This window comes from Homalodisca vitripennis, chromosome 3 (assembly GCF_021130785.1).
Source record: "Homalodisca vitripennis isolate AUS2020 chromosome 3, UT_GWSS_2.1, whole genome shotgun sequence".
Taxonomy (NCBI): domain Eukaryota; kingdom Metazoa; phylum Arthropoda; class Insecta; order Hemiptera; family Cicadellidae; genus Homalodisca; species Homalodisca vitripennis.
The window spans coordinates 119,374,113-119,395,344 of record NC_060209.1 but is presented as its reverse complement, the minus strand read 5'-3'; the positions used below and the strand labels follow the sequence as shown (position 1 = coordinate 119,395,344).

Sequence of the window (21,232 nt, the reverse complement as noted above, 5' to 3'; positions counted from 1 at the left end):
CAATTATTGTAAAAATTGTAAGTAATTTAGAAGTGGGCTCAAGCCTGAAAATCCTTTTATGGGATTCTCATGAAATATAAGACTTATTTATTTGACAAGCTTTGTATACTGTTATCATAATTATTTATTAAAACACAATTTAGACACAGATCATTCGAAACACTAGTTTGAAACAAAGTGTTTTTTATTTTATTTCAGAATCTAACATAAAAATAATATTCTTATCATTTAGTTTAAATACATAATATACTTGTTTTAGTCTGATAAATGACGTATTATACGACAGCTGTGATAGTGATGGCAGTGATCACGTGTATAGACTTAAAAGGAACGACTTCCTTGATTTAAGTGATCGCTTTTACATTCTTCATATTGGTTAAGGTCTTTGGAGCTGATTAACCACTGTTTTTGTAATGTATCATATTTTATTGAATAGATTGTAAATAATAAATGAAAGATATTAAACAAATTTTTGATCAGCAGTAAGTTGTTTTTTTCAACAGTATGGAGCACCATATTGAGTCCGATGTGTTCTTACGTATAATTCTCTTCCCGCTCCTACGTGTTAAGGATCATTAATTTACGTAAGATGATTTCGTAGAAGAAAGGAGCAGATAATAACTTGTAGATTGCCAAAGATGATATTTTGTTCAGACTTATGGCGATTTATAAATAAGTATCTAAACGCGGATTAGTGAGTAGCTATGCTACTTTTAGGATATAAGTTTAACATGCCCAATGTGTTGAACTTATGAAAATGTTTACTTTTCACTGATAAATACAAATACAGCCTTTTCCACGAGATCGTAATTTTATATGTAAGATATAAAAAATCGTATACACACGTTGTACATAGTGTGTTGTTATACAGTGTAAGAAATTTATATACTAGGTTTAAAAATAATCACACTCCATACGACTAAACAAATGAAGTCTCTGCAATAGAGAAGCTTTTTCACTTTTACAAGGACGCCTTTCTGCAGTAAATTCATAATGTATTAGGCTATCCATTAATTCAGCAATTCAAGAGGATAGTTCCATATTTTACTAGGTGCACTGCGGCGATGTTTTGATAAATGACCGCAGCTCCTCACTAGAGACCTAGGCCACAGATGCCTACCGTACATGAGCGCATCATACATCACACCCCACGCCCCTCGCCGACCTGCCACGATATTAGTTCCGAAACTTCCCCTTACTCTCGAAACTATCTCCTCGCTCTTCTCGTAAAGAGGTTATAACCTGTCAACATGCAGTAACATCACCAGTTGACTGAAAACCTTAAATGGCAGCAGTTATTTTAGTTGTCCGCTTAAAGTAAGCCACGCCAATAAAGTAGGTGGAATAGTATATTGGGCAGAGGATACGACCATCGTCTCTTGAAATACCATGTTAAATAGCCTTTCACTAAAAATATCACGATCTTTTTCCAAGGTTCATTAAAATACTAGAAAGACAAAAGATTAATAGTCTTGAGGTAGAATCAGAATTTATTTAAATCTTTAAGATGTTTAAAAACGTCAAATGAATATTATGCAATCTTTTTTTCTGTACGAAAAACTCGGGGAAAATTCTGTGGATTAGTCGTGAAGCCCGCCCCACAGCCACTTGTTATTGCGTGCTCACGCACCACGAGCACCCTTCACATACAAAGCCCCCGTACACTCGAGCTGCACCAGTACAACACTTGGTGGCCACTTCACTTGTACCGGTTTCAACACTAGAGCCCAATTTACCAGCCGCGGACAGGTCCGTCATGTTACAGTATAGTAGTGACACTTGGGTGCACCAGTACAACACTTGGTGGCCACTTCACTTGCACCGGTTCCAACACTAGAGCCCAATTTACCAGCCGCGGACAGGTCCGTCATGTTACAGTATAGTAGTGACACTTGGGTGCACCAGTACAACACTTGGTGGCCACTTCACTTGCACCGGTTCCAACACTAGAGCCCAATTTACCAGCCGCGGACAGGTCCGTCATGTTACAGTATAGTAGTGACACTTGGGTGCACCAGTACAACACTTGGTGGCTACTTCACTTGTACCGGTTTCAACACTAGAGCCCAATTTACCAGCCGCGGACAGGTCCGTCATGTTACAGTATAGTAGTGACACTTGGGTGCACCAGTACAACACTTGGTGGCCACTTCACTTGCACCGGTTCCAACACTAGAGCCCAATTTACCAGCCGCGGACAGGTCCGTCATGTTACAGTATAGTAGTGACACTTGGGTGCACCAGTACAACACTTGGTGGCCACTTCACTTGCACCGGTTCCAACACTAGAGCCCAATTTACCAGCCGCGGACAGGTCCGTCATGTCATAAAGTAAGAGGTAAACACAAAATTTTGTCTAGTGATTTACACTTGAAATAATATGTTATTAGATTACTGACCTTATTTATTCGGAAGTTATTTATACTGAACTTTTAATTATAGGCTATTACTTTTGGGAATGTTCGAGGGAGCAGTTGGAATATATTTTAACCCATTTACTTTACTCCCTTTTTGAACTATCCAGTTTTTGGAAGAACACTGAAGTTTATTAGTTTGTTAATACACAATTTCAACCAACAAAATTATGAAGGGCACTCATCTTTGAAAATAAACATATAAAACAAGAAAAACATGTCCTGTAAAAGATCTATAATACGAGCACCAAGAGTGGCGCTGTCTGACGCACGCTGCAGTAGGCGCTGAGCGCCGCCGTAAATCAGGAACTTAGATAAATCCTCGGACGTGTTAATTCCTTTCCACTATTTTCTTCGATAAGATAAAACTTACACAGCTCTTAGGTTTAGATATTACTAGTTTGTAGGTTTACTATGAGATAGACAGAAAACTGTAACATCTGAAACAAGGTTACTCTTTGAACATCATTCCATATGCATTACTAGCATAAAATTGTTTATGCAAAATTAACTACAAAACTGAAATGTACTTTTAAAAAGTGTTTAAGAATAGCAAATTCCTTGAACTACTAGTCATTATTGCCAAATTTAAGTAAATATAAAGTAATAATGATTGATATTATATCTAGTGACAATTATACACAGTGAATTATTTGTGGATAGCCATTACTACAAGTATCAATTATTAGAGCTGTTACTCATGCATCTCATTCTTAACAAATAAGGAATTAATTTACTTCAATTGTATAAATAGAATTAGGGTATTTTATTAGTTTACACGTTAATTGCGAAGGAATTTCCTTTATCATCTGAAAAATGCCATTGAAATTAAAAAACAATAATACAGTTCTTTTTGTTTGCTCCTTAAATAAATGTACTTACCACAATATATATTGTTCAAGTTCTTTATTTTAAATTTGACGAAAAGTTAAGAAACAATACATAACAAGCTCTCGTATCTAAGTTTGATAAGGTTATACATCAGAAAATATCTTATAAAAATCGTACAAATATCCACAATTTACTAAAGTACAATTAAAATTCCGCAAAAATTATATATTAATTAATTAGTATTATATTTTAATAAAGTAATATAATCACGATACACTGAGATTACAAGGGGAGAGTTTAATCGGAAAATAAACAAAGTTGAGATTAGTAATGGGGGAATTAATTGTACTTGCGAAAATTATTCTGTTGAGTAATATTATTTACGAGGAAGGAAACAAATATAAATTGGGAAAACGGATTTTTTTTTACTTTTTCAATAAGGGAGAGATATTTCAGGACAAGGGTGGAGGGTGGATGTACCGGAATTGGCGGCGACGCTCGTCTCCTACACCGGAAATGGGCTCATTAACACACAGTGGCTCTACCACAGGCTCCTTCCGACAGTTCAGTGCCGCTATCATCACTTAACGGGTCTTGTTTTTAGTCCACATTTTATGGAGTTATTAAAGTGTTTTATGAGAAATCAGTGACGGATTCAGAAGACATGTTCAGAGGAGCGCCCAGCCTATTCCGCGGGGAAGGAATAGTCCGTCCCCTAGAGTAACCTCGCAGTTGTCGGAGGATCCGCTCCTCCTCGAACAAGTGTTCAAAAAAGCAAACTTTAAATATTTTTAGGCCAGTTTATTTTTTACTTCTTTTAGCTTAAAATGTTTGATTTTATCAAACAAATGTTTCATGTTTTGATACGATATGAAACTTTATCCACAACACAGAATTCCTAGACTCCATTGAATATATTTCATTTGGTAATGCAAAATTTCATTCTGTAACTAAGGAATTACTGTGCTTATCGTTTAGTTTCGCCACAGACCATATGCAGTAGTATACCGTAATTTCGTCTATAGCCGTAATAATTGCATGGGCGAGAACAAAACCATTTCTAATCAGATCATTATTTTCTAAACTATAAATAATAATGAGTCACTTACGTAATTTAAAGACAAATAAAACGAACTTTTTACTGCAAAAAGAATTTTTAATTTTAATGTAACGATTTTGCGTGCGGATACTAAAAATGAAGTCCACATTATAACTGTATTTATCATGAATAACGTAGCCTATTCATGAATAACGTAGCTATATTGTACTCTCTCAAGTGCAAAATAGCTTATTACAAGGCATAACAGTATTTTTTATTTTTTTTTTTTATTTTAAAGGTGCCTATTTAATCGAATTATTAAAGTTAATAAACTCTAAAAGTTTGAAAAATATCCTCTTAAGCTTTAGTTATTTTTTCCTTCTATACCAATTTCGACTTTTAGGTTTCATCGCTTTAAAAATGAACACTGTATATATATTCACTTCAGCTCTTATGATAGGGTGTTGTGGAGTTTTCTGCTTATATAGGGTAATTTAGATTCATATAGCTTCAGGTGGTGTGATGGAAGGTTGTGTGATTCACGGTTTATGGTGTTGTAATGAACAAAGATTTTGAAAAGGATACAATGTCCGTGATATGTACGCCTACCAGGACTCTTGACGAGTGTCGGATATGTTGTGTCGGCCTATAAAGCAAGGTCATATCACGTAACTGGGTTGCAATAACAGAGAAATAGGCTACTCTGGCTATTTCGGTGTTGCAGAAAACCTTTTTCGTTGTATTGTGAGAAGAATAGTATTCATGTGTTGCATAAACCACTGCTGTCTTGTTCACGATTAAATTCAGATTTGTACAACACATTTCAGAAAATACCTGGTCTCCTCTTCAGCATCGTAACCAATAGTAACCATTGTGAATTTCTCGTATTTGCGCTCGTCTTTTACTCCTAAGCGCAACTAAACTATACCATGTTATACTGCAGAATCGTTGAAAGCCTTTCATTGAAACAATTTCTAAAGTAATACCAGTGCAGGTAATAGTTTCGATTTTTAAACTTCCAATGATAGGTTCTTAATAGACAAGCACATGATTTAAAATTTCTCACATCAAATTATGATAAACCAAAAAAAAACAAGATTCGTACTAATAACTTACACAACTGTTTTTAATTAAAGTTTAATACATAGAGAGGAAAAACGAGCCTGACAGATCGTGCTGTCGCTAATTAAAATACAGAAAAATGACAGGGAAGAGAAACACAATAGTTTTTTTAGTTGAGGCGGGCTTTACGCTGTTGTGTTTGTTTGCCTTTGAGCTAATGTTATAATTATTCTTGAACACAGTAAATAAAAATAAATTTAAAATTATAATATATTGCAATTAAAAGCATGGCGTCTAACTTATTCCTATGCTGATAAACAGATTAAAGTATTTTCACATTAGAATAATCACAACAGAATTATTTATAGAATTATCATAGTAATGAATCAGTTTCCGCTCTGCTAAGCAAACTTCCAAGTCAACGTCAAATATAATAACTGAACATTATATTTATATAGGGCAAAATCCTTCTGTGTCAAACATTCTCGGAGAGAGGGTTAAAATTACATCAAATGCATTACAGCCGTTACAATCTTATAAAGATTACCAGTATCATGCACAAGTGATTTCAAAAATGAAAATGCTGTTATGAGGTTCTCCTTGTTTTCACTACAAAATTGTTCCGACAAAAACCAGATTTCCCTCGCTAGACTATACAGTCAGTCGCACACAAGGGATAACAAGAACAGGAGAACATCACATTAAATATTCATCAAGAGACTCTTTAAAAAAACTCAAGTTTTGAAAAGCAGCAAGAGGCGATGTAATCGCATGAACCCAGCCAGGTGGAACTGTAGAGACGAGGTAGTCTGCTGCCGACAGTTGAGATAAACTCTACCGTAATTGGGTGTTTACAATTAATTACACTGCAAGTCTCTAAAACTGTGATTTTTGAAAGGTAAATATTATTTTTGGCTAATTGAGAGGACTCTTCTTGTCGCGCCTTACTTAGTAATTCAGATAACAGAAATTTCTAGTCACCACAGACCGAAATTATATGACAATTCAAACATAAACGAGGATTAACTTTCTTTACCATCCTTTAAAAACAACGGAAATGTACGGATATCAATTAAATCGTTCTACTCTCATAAATCCGGCCAGAGAGATATAAAAGGTAATGTAAGGGTGGCGTGGTACAGTGAGGTAATTGTTCAATGCTAAGGTAGTTGCTGTCGGCGACAGAATCGATGGCTAGGTACGCAAGCGCACACCTGGCGTAGACTACAACCTCTACACCACTGCACCGTGCACTCCCTCGGGGTCACCGACCCTTGCCGAGAATCGGGTACGGTTTCATTCATCTCAAGATCACGTACGCATCCGTGTTCCGCGTTCGGTACCATGTCAAATGTAATCTAGCTGAACTCAGTTTCGGGGAGGCCGATGTCCGAGCAACCTTCTATTTTGTGTATCCACGGGTAGGGTACGATAAGTGGACCCGGATTTTAATATCGAAATTGGCAAACTATATTACTTAATCATAGATATATAATCAATCAATACTGATTAATTATTTTGAACAATTACCTTAAATAATCTATACCAACAGCTGTACACAGTTTCAAATAATACACGTAAGGTAATATTTCAATTTTACATAAGTAACATTTGACTATTAAAAATGGCAGTCAATTTTAGAAAACTACACGACATTGTTTTGAAAGATGATAAGACATGTTTTACGTGGCTTCAACATGTTGGAATAGTACCGAAAAACCCATTATGTGAAATTTGTGGGAAAGAAACAACTGTAACTATGAGAGGAGCAAATATAATCGTCTTCAATTTTCCTAATTTTGGTTATAATAATTTGTTTCATCACTGTAAATATTAAAGTCATATTTTTATTTTAAAAATATGATTGTTGTTGAAGACTATAGATACTTTTATATCGATTGATAGTCTAGGATCTGAGATGCGAATATTATAGGTATCAATGATTACATTCTTCGATATAAAAAACCGGGTCCGTTTATCGTACCCTACCTGTATCCCACTTCAATGCAGTACGACTTTTTGTACAAAATATAGAATAATAAAGATTTTCAAACAACATTAATTTTAATTTTGTTTTGTATTACTGATGATTAAGTTATGTCACCACGATTCTTTCACTAACATTTATAACCCATACTGTTAAAACAATTCAATAATAAGCAATAAACGACAAATGTCTGGTTGACAAACTAACTTCTAAACTAACAATATAAATACATTGTTAAAAACATTGTCTCAAACAAACAAGTGTTAAGACAGTAAAGCGTACCTAACCCAGATTCCCGTGACCAGGGTCCATCTCTATGGTAATCCAATGTGAAATCCTACCTCTTCCTCCCTCCCACAACCTTGCTATCCACTTAATGGAAGGTTCTTCAATTAGTATTCTTGCATCCGTCTCTGGTTACACTGCCTTCACTCTTGACTTCTCCTAAAATCTATATAAATATTATTTATCTATCGTGTACATGAGCTCTAAAATTGATTCCATGCGAGTATTTGTGTACGAGATGAAAATAAAGAAATTTCGCCCCTTTTATTTGATTTAAAAATTAAACCAAACTTTAGGTAATGTCCCTCAGACTTCGTATAGTTTACTTTTAAGCATGTTTATGTGCCCTTCTTCCAAAATGAGGGGGAATCTTTTAGAGTCTGCCTTTTTTCATTTTTTTTTAAGGAAGAACGGTGCTCTTCCATAACAATACAATTGAGATTTGAATTTAATATTGACTACTATATCACTGAATTTACATTGCAACATTCAAAATGCCCCCGACCAAAATTAATGTTTGTTTTTTTAGATTTTTAAGAAATGGCATTCGAAAATGTTGCGTAAACTTACTAAATCCTCCAATTCTGGGTAAAAGAACAAAATAATAACTACTGGAATACGAATTCCATGCGGTTTAATAGAACTTTCCCAAACCATTAGGATATATTTCCATGATTTAAAAAAATTGATATCTGATTGTAGTAATCAAACTCTACGAGTATAGTAACTCTATACTGCCTTTAAGCGTTGTCGTTATACTCCGAGCATCACAGGGTACTAATAACTTGAGTCATTCATCACAGCCGTACTCAAAACCAGTCGTGGCAGTTAAATGGTTAATCTTTAGTCCACTTAAATACAGAAAATACTTTATCCATTTAAAACAAAACTCTCTGAGAATGTGAAGCTGGGAAGCATCTGTAATGTCGGAAAATCTTCTGAATCAATCTTTATCACGTAATTCCCGGTTACTTTTAAGAAAGGAAGTAACAACAGCATTATGTCATTGTTGTGGGTTAAGGGAGCATTCAGGCTGTGAATAATTGACAGTGTGTTTTATTAACTTTGACTCAAATGTTTCGTTATAAGGTAAATAGCACCAGCGCTCAGAATCAGTTTATGATGAGATACACGATAGATTTCAGACCACTATACATATGCTCAGTGGTAAGGTGGTCCTGTACCGACGAATTCGTGCATGCGGTGTACGGCTGGACTAATTATTAAATAACAAAGCTGTAGACACATCCCTTTAAGACACATATCCTAAAGAAAGGAAAATTAGAACAAATGTAGACACATATCCTAAAGAAAGGAAAATTAGAACAAATGTAGACGCATCCCTTTAAGACACATATCTCTAGACAGGAAAAGTAGAACAAATGTTTTTTGTAAATACCTACATTTGTAGCAGTATTTAAAAACCATCATAATCAGGACTAAAATAAAAATGGTTATAGTTAAGGACGGAGGTATTTTATAATACTTATATGAAAGATGACAGGTTTTACTGTTTACTGTTAAATCCATTAATCATTAAAACTCATAATTCCCTGAAGTTAAATGAGTAATCCATGAATATACTGCACAGAGTTTACATTTATCCAATAAATTTTATATTTGTCTTAATTTTGGGAAAACTCGGAAATTAAATAAAAATTAATCTATAAACGAATTTTTATGGATTGGAATAGACGTCTCCGTGAGTGTAAATTATTGTTATTCATTAAGGGGAGCCTTACTAATACCTTAAGACAACTCGATTTTTCTACTTTAACATGGACTGACATTGACTGAAATGCTTAAGAAGATCTCAATTCATCTACTACAGATAATTGAAAAGCTCGTTGTTGTCCGTCACTTATGAAACTATTGCGGACTGAATCTCTTGCAATCTCTAAATGTATGTAGTGCAGCTATGTGATTAATCACGTGTCTGTGGTACTTAGCGAGACCTTACACTACCACACGCCGCCCTTACACTCTGAGATTCGATAAACATATTACGCTATACTGCAATGTAGCGGTAACTGTTATTATAATATTATAATATCATATTTATAATTATTTAAGTCATGTAAGACTTCAAGATAGTTGAGCTTTTACTTTTTTTAAAGAACTATAAGATGCCAATAATTCCAGAGTCGTACCTAATCAGCATTGTATATATCACCCTTCAAAAATATTAATGTACCTTCGATTTTGTTTCAAGCAGCGATAAGTGAAATCTACCTTTGTTATAACTGTGCAGGAAAGGATAATTTCCAATATCATAGATATTCATCCAACTGTTTAGGTTTAATTATTTCAACAACGAGATATGACTGCTATAATTAATTAAGAACTGTAACCAATTTGAAGAACATCTGGCCGCGTTAAAAGAAAAGGGAACGTAAGAAGAAAAAGGAATAATCTAGCAGAATAAATAAAGAATTTGTGTGTTAAAAAATAAAAATTATTATTTAATATTATCTAACGTTAAATATTTAGGGCATATAGATACAAGTCACACTACTAATGGTCACGCGTTTAAATTTAAACAATAAGAATACACAGAACACGAGGGAAGACATTTCACACTAATTTTAGAATAATTCATGCCGTATCACGTTATAACTATTAACAATTGGGTTTATAGTTTTTTATACACGGCGGATTTGTATGACAATAGATTTTCACTGTTTATAGTTCAAACCCTTTGAGTTATTTTTAAATGTCTATGTTCATTAATTTCTGAGATGGAAAAGAAGGGTACATTTTAATCACTGTCGCAAAATTAGGAAAGAAGACTGACTTGTGTACATTTACGACTATAATTACACGGTTAACGGGGGACGCTCTCAAACTTTACACAACATAAAATTTACAAGTATTGTGAGGAATATTATTTAGATAAAAGTATTGTTTGTGTATCAATACTTTTGGATAAAGACACAATCTGTGATGACGACAATGTCCCAATGTTAGATTTGATGTAGCCCACGGAGAGCGCGTGATACCCTGCGATTAAAACCCACATTTCGTTATAAACCCCCCCCCCCTTATTTTGGGATTGTTGGGTGTATCGACTAAACTAGATGTGCGACAATATTTTAGATTATGATGTTCGCATCATATCAGAATAGTAGAGACTTAGAGATTACGCGTAAGACTATCTCCGTAATCTGTCGTCCATGTCCGTATTCTTTGGAAAAGAACTGTAAAAAGGAATAACTTTCAACGAGGCGATGATTGCCACCCAACTAATAGCGAAGTTCTCGGAACTGTCCCCGAAGTAAGTTGTGGTCGTGGGAGACCCCCTTCCGTCCCCTCACACTCTACAATTATCATAGAGTAACGATATGTAATATTTAAATATAGCTTAATATATATTTGTGTGTGTGTGTGTGTGTGTGTGTGTGCGCGCGCGCGTGTGTGTGTGTGTGTGTGTGTGTGTGTGTGTGTGTGTGTGTGTGTGTGTGCGCGCGCGTGCGCGTGCGCTCGTACACGTTACTACCAAAAGTATTATCAGGTAAGTGTGGCCGATAAGTGGATATGAACGTTATATCCTCAGAACGTACTAGTCTGGTAAAATTTATGCTCCACACCAATATCACCAATAGTGAATATAAAAACAATGTTTCTTTTTTCGTATGTTAAAACTTATATAGAGTTACTTTATAATTTTTCTGCACAGTTCCCATGTTTGTAAGATTTTTAATGGGTGGTTTAATTTATAATTAGATAGAATTATTATAGTTTGTATTTTGAAAAAAATTGAATTTCATTCTTTTTTGTTTTTTATTCGGTATAAACACATTTTCATGTTAGCTTGATTAAAAAAACTCTGGTACTATACTTCTATTTTACATGTTATACCTAGGATATAAAATAAGGAATTATCTCACTCATTTTTTAATATTATCATTTTAAAAAAGATGATTTGTATAGACCGATCGTACCGATGTAGTACGTCCCAAACCTTCTATGTGGTTTTAGTTACTAATTTCAGTAACAGATCCTCTTATACTCGTACAATACAATTATATAAAATGTCGTCTCCCGTTATTTATTTATTTTGTATACACATTTTTTTGTAGTTGGATTTATTCATTTTTACACACTTAATGTAAATCTTTATTACATTTCTTTATGATTTCAGTGAAACTCAAAATGTTTGAATAAATGGATACATTTGAATAAAAGCCAACCATATACATTTTATAAAAATCCATAAATGTTACTTTCCATAACAAATATAAATCTGGCTACACGTATTTCGGAAAAATAATTCATTACGTTAGTCTTTTACAAATGCATAACTGCTAAATAATAAACACAAGACATATTCCTTTTGGGTTTACCCATCCAAACTACCGGTGATCTAATAATCAGACAACTTAAATGTTTATACTAGAACTTCAGTAATGTATTTGCCTCTATATGCCACGACATGTGTATAAAATAATTTGAATGCTTTTATAAAACCAGACTGTACGGTTGTTAATCATCTCCATGAACAGAACAAAGCATGTGTACGCACTTTGTTTGATTAAATAGGTTGCCTTTTTATTACGTTTTCCTGTAATGGGTTTATTTGTTTCTTCGCAGATATTACTTAACACAACTAAGTTATGAATACTAGCTTTACTTATATATACATCATTATATTACGGTTCTTTGGCGGTTTTACATAATGTTGTTATTCTCTGTTATTTATAAATAAAATTGTGTATTCTACGTTTCAGCGGTGCTTCGAATTTAATAGTTTAAGATGTTTTTACAGTATAGATATATCTCAGTTCGAATGATCGTTCTTGAAACTACAAATTATTAAAATAACGGCCACATGTAAGATTATAGGTGATTATAAGAACCGCCTGTGAAGATGTTTAATCGAGTTAACAGCAATTTAATTCTATTCACTTAATCGAAATCAACATCCAGTCGAAATTATTTTAATGCTAATCAGTTAATTGTAATAAGATTAAATTAATAGTCCCGTATGTAAATTAATCATTTGTAATAAATTAGTTTTAGATCTTAACAAATACAATTAACACTTACTACTTAATTATGCGAACAAAGTTATAACATTTCGCTTACATGTAATTTAATATTCAATTCAATATTATACTAAATTTATAGAAAATAAACTGATGCAATACCACGTAAAGCATAACATAATTTAACAACAACTTCAACTAATAAATATATTGTTTCTATCAATGTAATTTTTATAATATGACAAACCTAAGATTTTAATGTAAGGCTTTGTAATTTTAGTGTATCCCGTCCCTGGCCAAACGTTTATTTCCTTACATTAACTGTTACTAAAACTGAAATAGTAAATTCTAATTTACACGCAGGACAATAAATGTATTAGCTAGATGAATTAAATCTATCGAGAACTTGAAATTGTTGCAATGTAATAACACCGTTAGTATTATTGACAGACTGTAGACCATAAGTGTTATGGCAGTGTCTCTCACAACAATAAAGGCAATCAGGGCCTTGAGTTATGACGCGACATGATGTAGACAATAAACAGTGAATGGCTGTGGCTTTAATCAAGAAGGTCATGCGCTTCAAGTAACTACAGTTTCATAAAAATTAACGTTTTTCTTTATTAGCTGTAATTGTAATGAATTCGTTTATATTCGCACAAACTACTCAAAATTACTTGATTTTTATTGCGGTTGAGCAGCATAGAAATAAACAGAATATTAATTGCTAACTTAATGATACATAAATGTAACAGTTAAGTAAATGTGAAGGCAGAGGCGGCGTTCACGTCATAACTTCGTCTCATTAATGAAGAAATTCTTCGTTTCGTTTTGAACAATGTATACATATTACAAAACCATTTCTGTTCAAAGTAAAACTATTGTTCTCATGTTGCTTTTTACACTTAAAATGTGTACATACATTATGTGTACATTTATGTATTTTTAATGACGTACATTTTGCTCATTAAATGCAAATTTCAATTATATTTGAACTTATACAACGTTTGAATTGATTTCTGTATCACTAAAATGGATTACCAACATTTAATAATTCAAATGTTATGAACCGTTTTTGAGGCTATATGAGATTCATTCGAATGAGTTAAACTGAAATTGTATGTTAATGGGGGAGAGAAAGATGTGCGTGCACCTCGTCATCGTTATAGAATTTCAAAAGTCTTTAAAAATCGAGCTAAGGCCGTTGGATTTTAAATTGTATTATTAAAAGTATATAATACGAAGTAAGTACCATGCAAACCCCTTATGAAATAAAATGTTGGTTATGAGAGTATAGATATTAATAATTTGCTTGTGATGCGAAGACAATAAATAAAGTATATCAGGAGAGCAGAACACCATACCCCACCATCACATCGGAGGTCCAGGGTTCTAGTCCCGTATTAGTACCGCACTCGACGCCCGGTGTTGCGGCAGCGCACCGGCTAGCGATCGAACACGACTGCGGTCCATATCACCACCCACACCCACCCCCCACCCTCCCACCGCACCCACCACCCTTCACCCACTGTACCGGCTATGAGCGTTTAATTATAACGAAAAGGATGCTTTTCAGTGCCATCATTCCCAGTAACCTGTGGCCCGCAAAAATCCTCAACATTATTTTTAAACTTTATTAAAACATGCACTGAGATAGAACATTAGAATTCGTCCAACCGTAAAAGTTCATTGACGAGATTTTCACTTATATATTAACCAACTACGCAGTGAATGTTTTCAATTCATAGACTAGCAGCGAATATTTATAAAAGTATGTGTTTAGCCTACTTCTTTAAACATATTTTGGATTCGCACGATGACAACTGCATTGACGCACTATTTGTAATTCAGTAGGCAAAGAATTACGCAACGAATACTGAATGTAGTGAATTTTAATTAACAACTATGCTTGTATAACATTATTTTCGTTTACTCTTAGAAGGACGGGACGAAGCTGGTCTGGGCATATGTACCACGCAGACCTCCCCGCCTTTCTGACAGGTCTAATTAACTTTTATAATGTGTACACATATAACATACACAAGGTATTTTACGTTTTCAGTAACGTGCCCCTTAAAACAGAAAACGATGAAGTAAAATAAACTACGAAATTGTTTCACTTTATTCTAAAACGTCTTCCTGTATTTAAATTCGTTAGTTCATGCTATAAAACATAGAACATTAATCGTTCTAACATTCCAAGCTCATTATACTACCATATTCTCAATAATTTATTATGGATTTATCTCCTATCTAGATTAAATAAATAGTGGTAATTCAGACATACCGGATAAACTTTGTTCTTCCAATACAGGATACAAGATTGCATAAAATGGGAGGTTAAGCAATACAACCTGACATAATATTTGAAGGTTATTTTTGACGATGGAAGGATTGTGAAGGAAAAAGGATTTTTCCGGTCATTTGCCATCGTTCAGTGAAACAAGAAATCAGTAACATTACGTTTCGAGATCTGCAATCTGATCTCTTCTTCAGGTAAAGAACTAACCTAATACATAATTACAAACTAGGTAAAAATAAACAAATCTTACCAAAGCGTTGTGGCACGCCTAAGTTCCTAGGAATCACCAACCTACATGTTGTATTGTCAACTTCACTAACTCTATAAACATGCACTTAATAAAAAACTATACACAACACTAATCATTAAAACTAAAATACGGAATACAGGTCACAATACGTCTGGCGGTCGTTGGTGGTTAGTAGGACCTAGGCGTACCACAACGCTTTGGTAAGATTTGTTTATTTTTACCTAGTTTGTAATTATGTATTAGGTTAGTTCTTTACCTGAAAAAGAGATCAGATTGCACTGATTTCTTGTTTCACTGAACGATGGCAAATGTTCGGAAAAATCCTTTTTCCTTCACTGACATAATGACTTTAAGAAGGTGTAGATCATCGACATAATTCCTCCAAATTAATAAAAATTGTTCATTTAAATTTCCTTGGGTGTAAAGATTTTTGTTGTAATTCTTTACAAGGATTAGGAAATATTCTTAACTAATGATAGCACGACTGTTTGTTTTCATAGAATAAGCAAAAATAACTTCAACAAACTACAACTAATGCCTAATAATTTCCTAATCTAGAAATAAACGCTCCGATTGACAAGATGATGAGTGATAGAATGCTCGAGCGAACCACAATAATAGACTCCTGGGAACACATCTGATCAGGGGTTGACCTTAGCGTAATAAAATTGAAAAGACTTTACTCTATACATCCTGACTTCCTGATCTTACTAACATGTACTTGTTTCTTAAACACGTCGTCCAAACATTCCAACTTCAGGTAGGCTACTGATAACGGAATATAATTCATTTATATTCATCGTACAATGTATTATTATACAAAAAAGATATACCGCCTGTTTATAACTTTCTTTCTTAAAGTTTGTAGATATCACACCGAGATCAGTAGTTCTATGTATGCTCACCAGGGACCAAGACATTCGTCATGATATATATATACAGGAATAACCAGCACACTGAACAATACAAGACAGCACTTTAGAACCATGTGTTCACATACCCAATACAAAGTATTCAAATGTCGAGGACTAAAACTAATAACGGCGAAGACGCTTTACGTGTTTGTGAGAAGGAAATTCCTGTACAACGAAGGACATGGAAATACGTTAATCACTGATTGATAGCTTTTATTACGTTTAAACTGCATAATAAACCGATAAACGGAGTATCGAAGGACCCGGATAAAACGTAACACATTTCTTTACATTCATCAACACACATAGATTCCCACTATATTCATGTATTACGGTAACCAGCATGGCACACAATATCGGTTCTATATAAACCATGCTGCTCTTTGACTCTTTGGTCCAAGAGTTTCCCTTGGGCCAAGAGGAACCTATGTACCAAGTTGCAAGTCTCTGGAACCTTTCTGTTAGGAGTTATCGTACATATGGACAAACAGACTACGACACACTTTAGGAATTGCCGCGTCCTTAATACACATACATACAGTTTAGTACGTTATACATTTTCAATACCTTTTATTAATTATCGTGTAATACAAACATTGCTTGTACTCATTGTCACTTGATCACGCAATCAAACAATTTGTAATTCATTGCATTATGGAAAAATTACACTTGATCAAGGTTCATTAGCATTCGACGGCAGATGGATGAATGGATGTTCCTCACGCACATGTGACACGCACGCACACACGCACGGTAACGTCGTGTAAACCTAGTGTGTGAGGTGAATGCACAGTCCTGAATATTCTAAAGTTATCTAATCGCAACCGTTAGCCCATGTTAATCAAAATAGTGAATACTAAAACAAGTCAGTTATTAATTAAGCTACGATATTTCTAGAATTACCTACTAATAATTTCTTATTTAGGGGAAAAATAATAGCGTAATCGTTTAAAAAGGAATATAATCCCTTTAAATTAAACCATAACAGGGATTTCAAAGTGTTACCACAAGGTTGGTTAGTGCATACTTTCGCTGGAAAAATTCACGAATAAAATTTATTTAAATGCATCCTACTTTTATTGCAATGAACCTGTTACATACCAGATTACACAACAAATATATTATAACAACCAATACGCACGAGAATGCGTATTAACAAGTGAATTACGAAAAGAACTGAGACGAGTGCCGTAAAGCTTAACTCATAATTAACGCTGTGTACACATAGGGTATTTCACGAGGAAGGGTGACGATTCTATGAGGTAATTCTACTAGTTACAAGTAGAAGAAGAAATTGCATACATGTAAGTTTAAGAGTGAAATAATAATTTTCTGAGTTAAAATATTTAATGAAACCAATCTGAGAACTCTACAACCATTGGGTGTTTATGTTTTAACTCCAATAACTTTACTACACAGTTGAAAAATATTCGTTAATAAACCATGTAACAGAATTAATCACAAACAAAATTATTTCATATAAGAAAAAAATTGGAGCAATACGATATAATTCAAACCAAACTCATAATCAGTTAGAGCAAAATGGATGACAATAGTTTAATAGAGCCAACTTCTAAACAAATCAGCTAAATTTCACTACTGAATGAAACGTTTACTTATTTTACGTACTATATTCATAATTCAATTCTCTACATGATTCATTCATAAATTATATGTCTCACATGCTCGTATGCTGGTCATATAATTTATGAATTATTGCACCTAATACATTACAATACCTAGTTGTCATCAAACATGTCGCTTACCAGGTGTTGATGAAGCAGACAAACAGTTCTAGAATTTGCTTTATTTAATTATTATTTTCAATTGGATTTGGTAAAATCATAAAACTTGTGTTTTAATTTCAGTCCCAGCACTACTGTCTAACACATAAGCTTCAAATTGGAAAAGAGAAAATAGTTTAAACACATGACGATGAACATTATAGACTAAAAAATTAATGAACACATCAAAATAAAATTTGACAACAAAACAAATTGGGCGTTAATATCGTAAACGCTCTTTGATACAGGTGTTTTCATCGCCAATGGTTATTCTTCTTACATGCTGAATGTTGTATTCAAATTGATACTTGAAAAAGGGAGCAGATATCAATTTAAAATTAGTGTTTATGTTGAAAAACTACGCTGATAATTGCCTATTAAACTGTAATCCTACTTACTAAATCGAATTGAATTTGCTTTATGCGTAGTAATAAGTGAACGGTATTATACCGACAAGAACTGACTCTCCAATCATGTATTGGCGGATCTTTTGTCGAGTATCCTTCTTTTGTGCGGACAATTGAAACACTTGTTTGACATTACCAGTAATGAGAACTAAAATACGAAACATGGTAATACAATTTATAACGGGAAATTACATTTATAGGAAATACGTTGGTGCCTAAATTACCAACACCAATTCACAATACTGGCCTATTTATAATATACTGACGTAATACTGGCCTATTTTACAATACTTACTGCTTTTTACAATAATGACTTCTTTTTACAATATTGACTCATTTTTACAACACTGACCCCTTTTACAATACTGATCCTTTTAAAATACTGACTCATTATTCACCTAACCTCTACAAGTGGAATGAGAGACTGCCTGACCTAATAATGTTTCCGCAAATCTCTTAGTCATCCACGTCTCCTAAACACTCTAGACGTGACATCCAAATGTACTAAGAAGAACTAAGTTACGTAATGTTTAGAGCTGATTAAGTAGCCTGCCTTACAAGTAGTATCAACAGTTGGGCGCGTGCACGCAACCCCCGGCGAGCGCATCCCTCACGAGTGTGTATCCACTCACTGGATTGTAACTTTATCAACTTTAGTTTCCTTCAGCTTTACCACAAATCATTATACCGCTAAATACTCACTTTCCGACCGTAATTTATTAGTGACCTTTATGCCACAACTTAGTGTTATGACGTAAAATATCGACGTTGTTATCCTGATTTTCCTCATTCTCACTTTAGCTTCATTATTAAGGACCCGAACTTTTAAAACTCGTGTTATTGTCTCTGTCCGGCTGTAATATTACTCTTGATAGTAAGATCTAAGATATTTAAAAATTGGGAAATAGATTCCTCTTGGTCCAAGGAGGAATTCTATTCTTTTTACGTTCAAAGGGTTGGCCTTGGTGAGACGACATACTGAACGGATATTACGCGCCATGTTGGTTACCATATATGAATATACAGAGTGAGTATGTATTGATGAAAGTATGGATATGTTATACTCGTATGCATGTACATGATGTAGCCATCAATCAAATACATACATTTCCACATTTATAGTTTCTAGATTGTCAACATGGGTAATGAACATGTAAATTGTAGTATTAGATCATTGTATTTACTACAATTGTTAACAAAACTAACGTTCTAAAGTGGAATATACTTTTGATTAGTTTACCACAATATGTTTAAAGTGCAAGACCAGTACCTTACTTTTCTATCATTGGAGTAATGTTTTATTTGAGAATCATTTTTTTAAGTGACTGACTTACTTTGCATATTTTTGTTATTCGTAGATGTATATTTCATTTATAACAAATTCTTTTTATTGTTTTTTATCAATAATAATTCTGTTCTCCGTTTTGTTCCATAACTGATTTCCTTGAGATAGAGTTTAGTCAACCTCTACGCAAAAAATAAATTGTCAATCAATTGTTCAGGACGGGGCGTATCAGATACGACCAGATGACCAGCATCTTTTAGGTCAACTGAGGAGGCGTTAGCACCTAGGGGCAGGGACTGTACTGTACCCGTTCACCTTGCGTACAGTCTGTGCCAACACTCTCCTCGGTCACCAAGTGCGGCCAGGCCACCAAGTCCTCTGTTTATCGCCGTACGTTGACCGACAAGGACGGTTGCAGATGCTGCAGCAGGACTACAGCGTGGTCCAGGATCATTTAACTCGTTATAGGACTAGTTGCCCCCACACACAGTGCTGCGATTACAGCCCGTTCTCCCTTGCGTGAAAAAAGGAACAGGTTTTTACAACTGCCCACTACAGACCTCCAACAGCCTTCCTACACTACACAATACCCATATAGCTTCTACGTACACCTGAAGATAGGTGTATGTTGAATACCAGTACGAGTAAAACTATTGTGTTGTAATTGCCTAAGTAATAATATATGTATTAATCTGAGGCAACAGATTTGGTATGCAATATTTCCAGCTATCACATATATATTTAAAACTAAGATCACTTTGCACTCTTCAGGTTATTCCAAAATCAGATCCATATCAACAAATTAAATTACATATAGAATCTTACAGACGTTATAGAATGGTTGGGAGTTAGATAATGCCATGTGATGCTTAATTGACACACACTACTTACCATTTGTAATGAATTTTACAAGGCCTTAAATACCTAGTCGTACTACAATATAAGATATCATGTATGTCCGTTCAGAGAATATCCAAGTCAAAATGTATTTTTTATATGATTAAAATAATATCAAACTTCTTAGTTGTATTTTTAACAGTAACTCTAAGTTTTACTTGTATGTGGACAGTAACGAAAATGGAAACGGTTTTATACGCTTTTCAGCCAAACAAAAAATTTCTAAACTTGGAAACTTGTGATGTAAGATTTTTAATCGGGCTGTAAAAATCTTCGGCATTAGTATCCTTTGAGAGCTCTTGAAGGCATTATCTTGGGCGTATAATTTTGTAAACCACAATTTAAATTGTTTCATTTATTTATATCGATTTAATTGAGCAGATTTCGTTGATTTACTGCGGTCGGTAGAGATTGTCCAGAGCTATGTTACCTCGGCCACATAACCAATGCTGACTGACGTTCTTGGACCTCAAGGATAATCAAGAATAAAAGTTATGGTGGTTTGTTAACTTTCAAAGTAAGGTTTCGAAACTTTTTGTTCCTAGAATAGTGATAGCAAAGCAAAGTATACAAAATTTCAAATATATAGCTTTCATTTATTCGAAATCGTTTTATCAACGTGAGTCAACAGTTTTTCTTTTTCTTTATACGTTTTTTCTTTGTTAACGCTCAGCCAAATCACATAGGTACATTAGCACCATCATTGGAATATATATTTTCTATATACAAATAAACCGATTCAACGGATTATTGAAGGACCAAATGTAACGAAAGTCTTGCCGACCAAACC

At 34.1% G+C, this 21,232-nt stretch overlaps 1 protein-coding gene across 6 annotated transcripts in view; it reads right to left on the bottom strand.

Annotated features, from left to right (window-relative positions):
• The window catches only part of LOC124357421 (pleckstrin homology domain-containing family A member 6), a 194,270-nt gene that overhangs the window by 116,062 nt on the left and 56,976 nt on the right, over positions 1-21,232 (bottom strand). The window contains exon 1 of one of the 6 annotated variants that reach the window (XM_046809214.1): positions 13,968-14,035. The exons of the other annotated variants lie outside the window; for them this stretch is intronic. The gene's annotated coding sequence lies outside the window, so the exon portion shown is untranslated. Of the gene's footprint in view, positions 1-13,967; positions 14,036-21,232 lie in introns of those variants that run through there. 6 annotated transcript variants of the gene reach the window in all.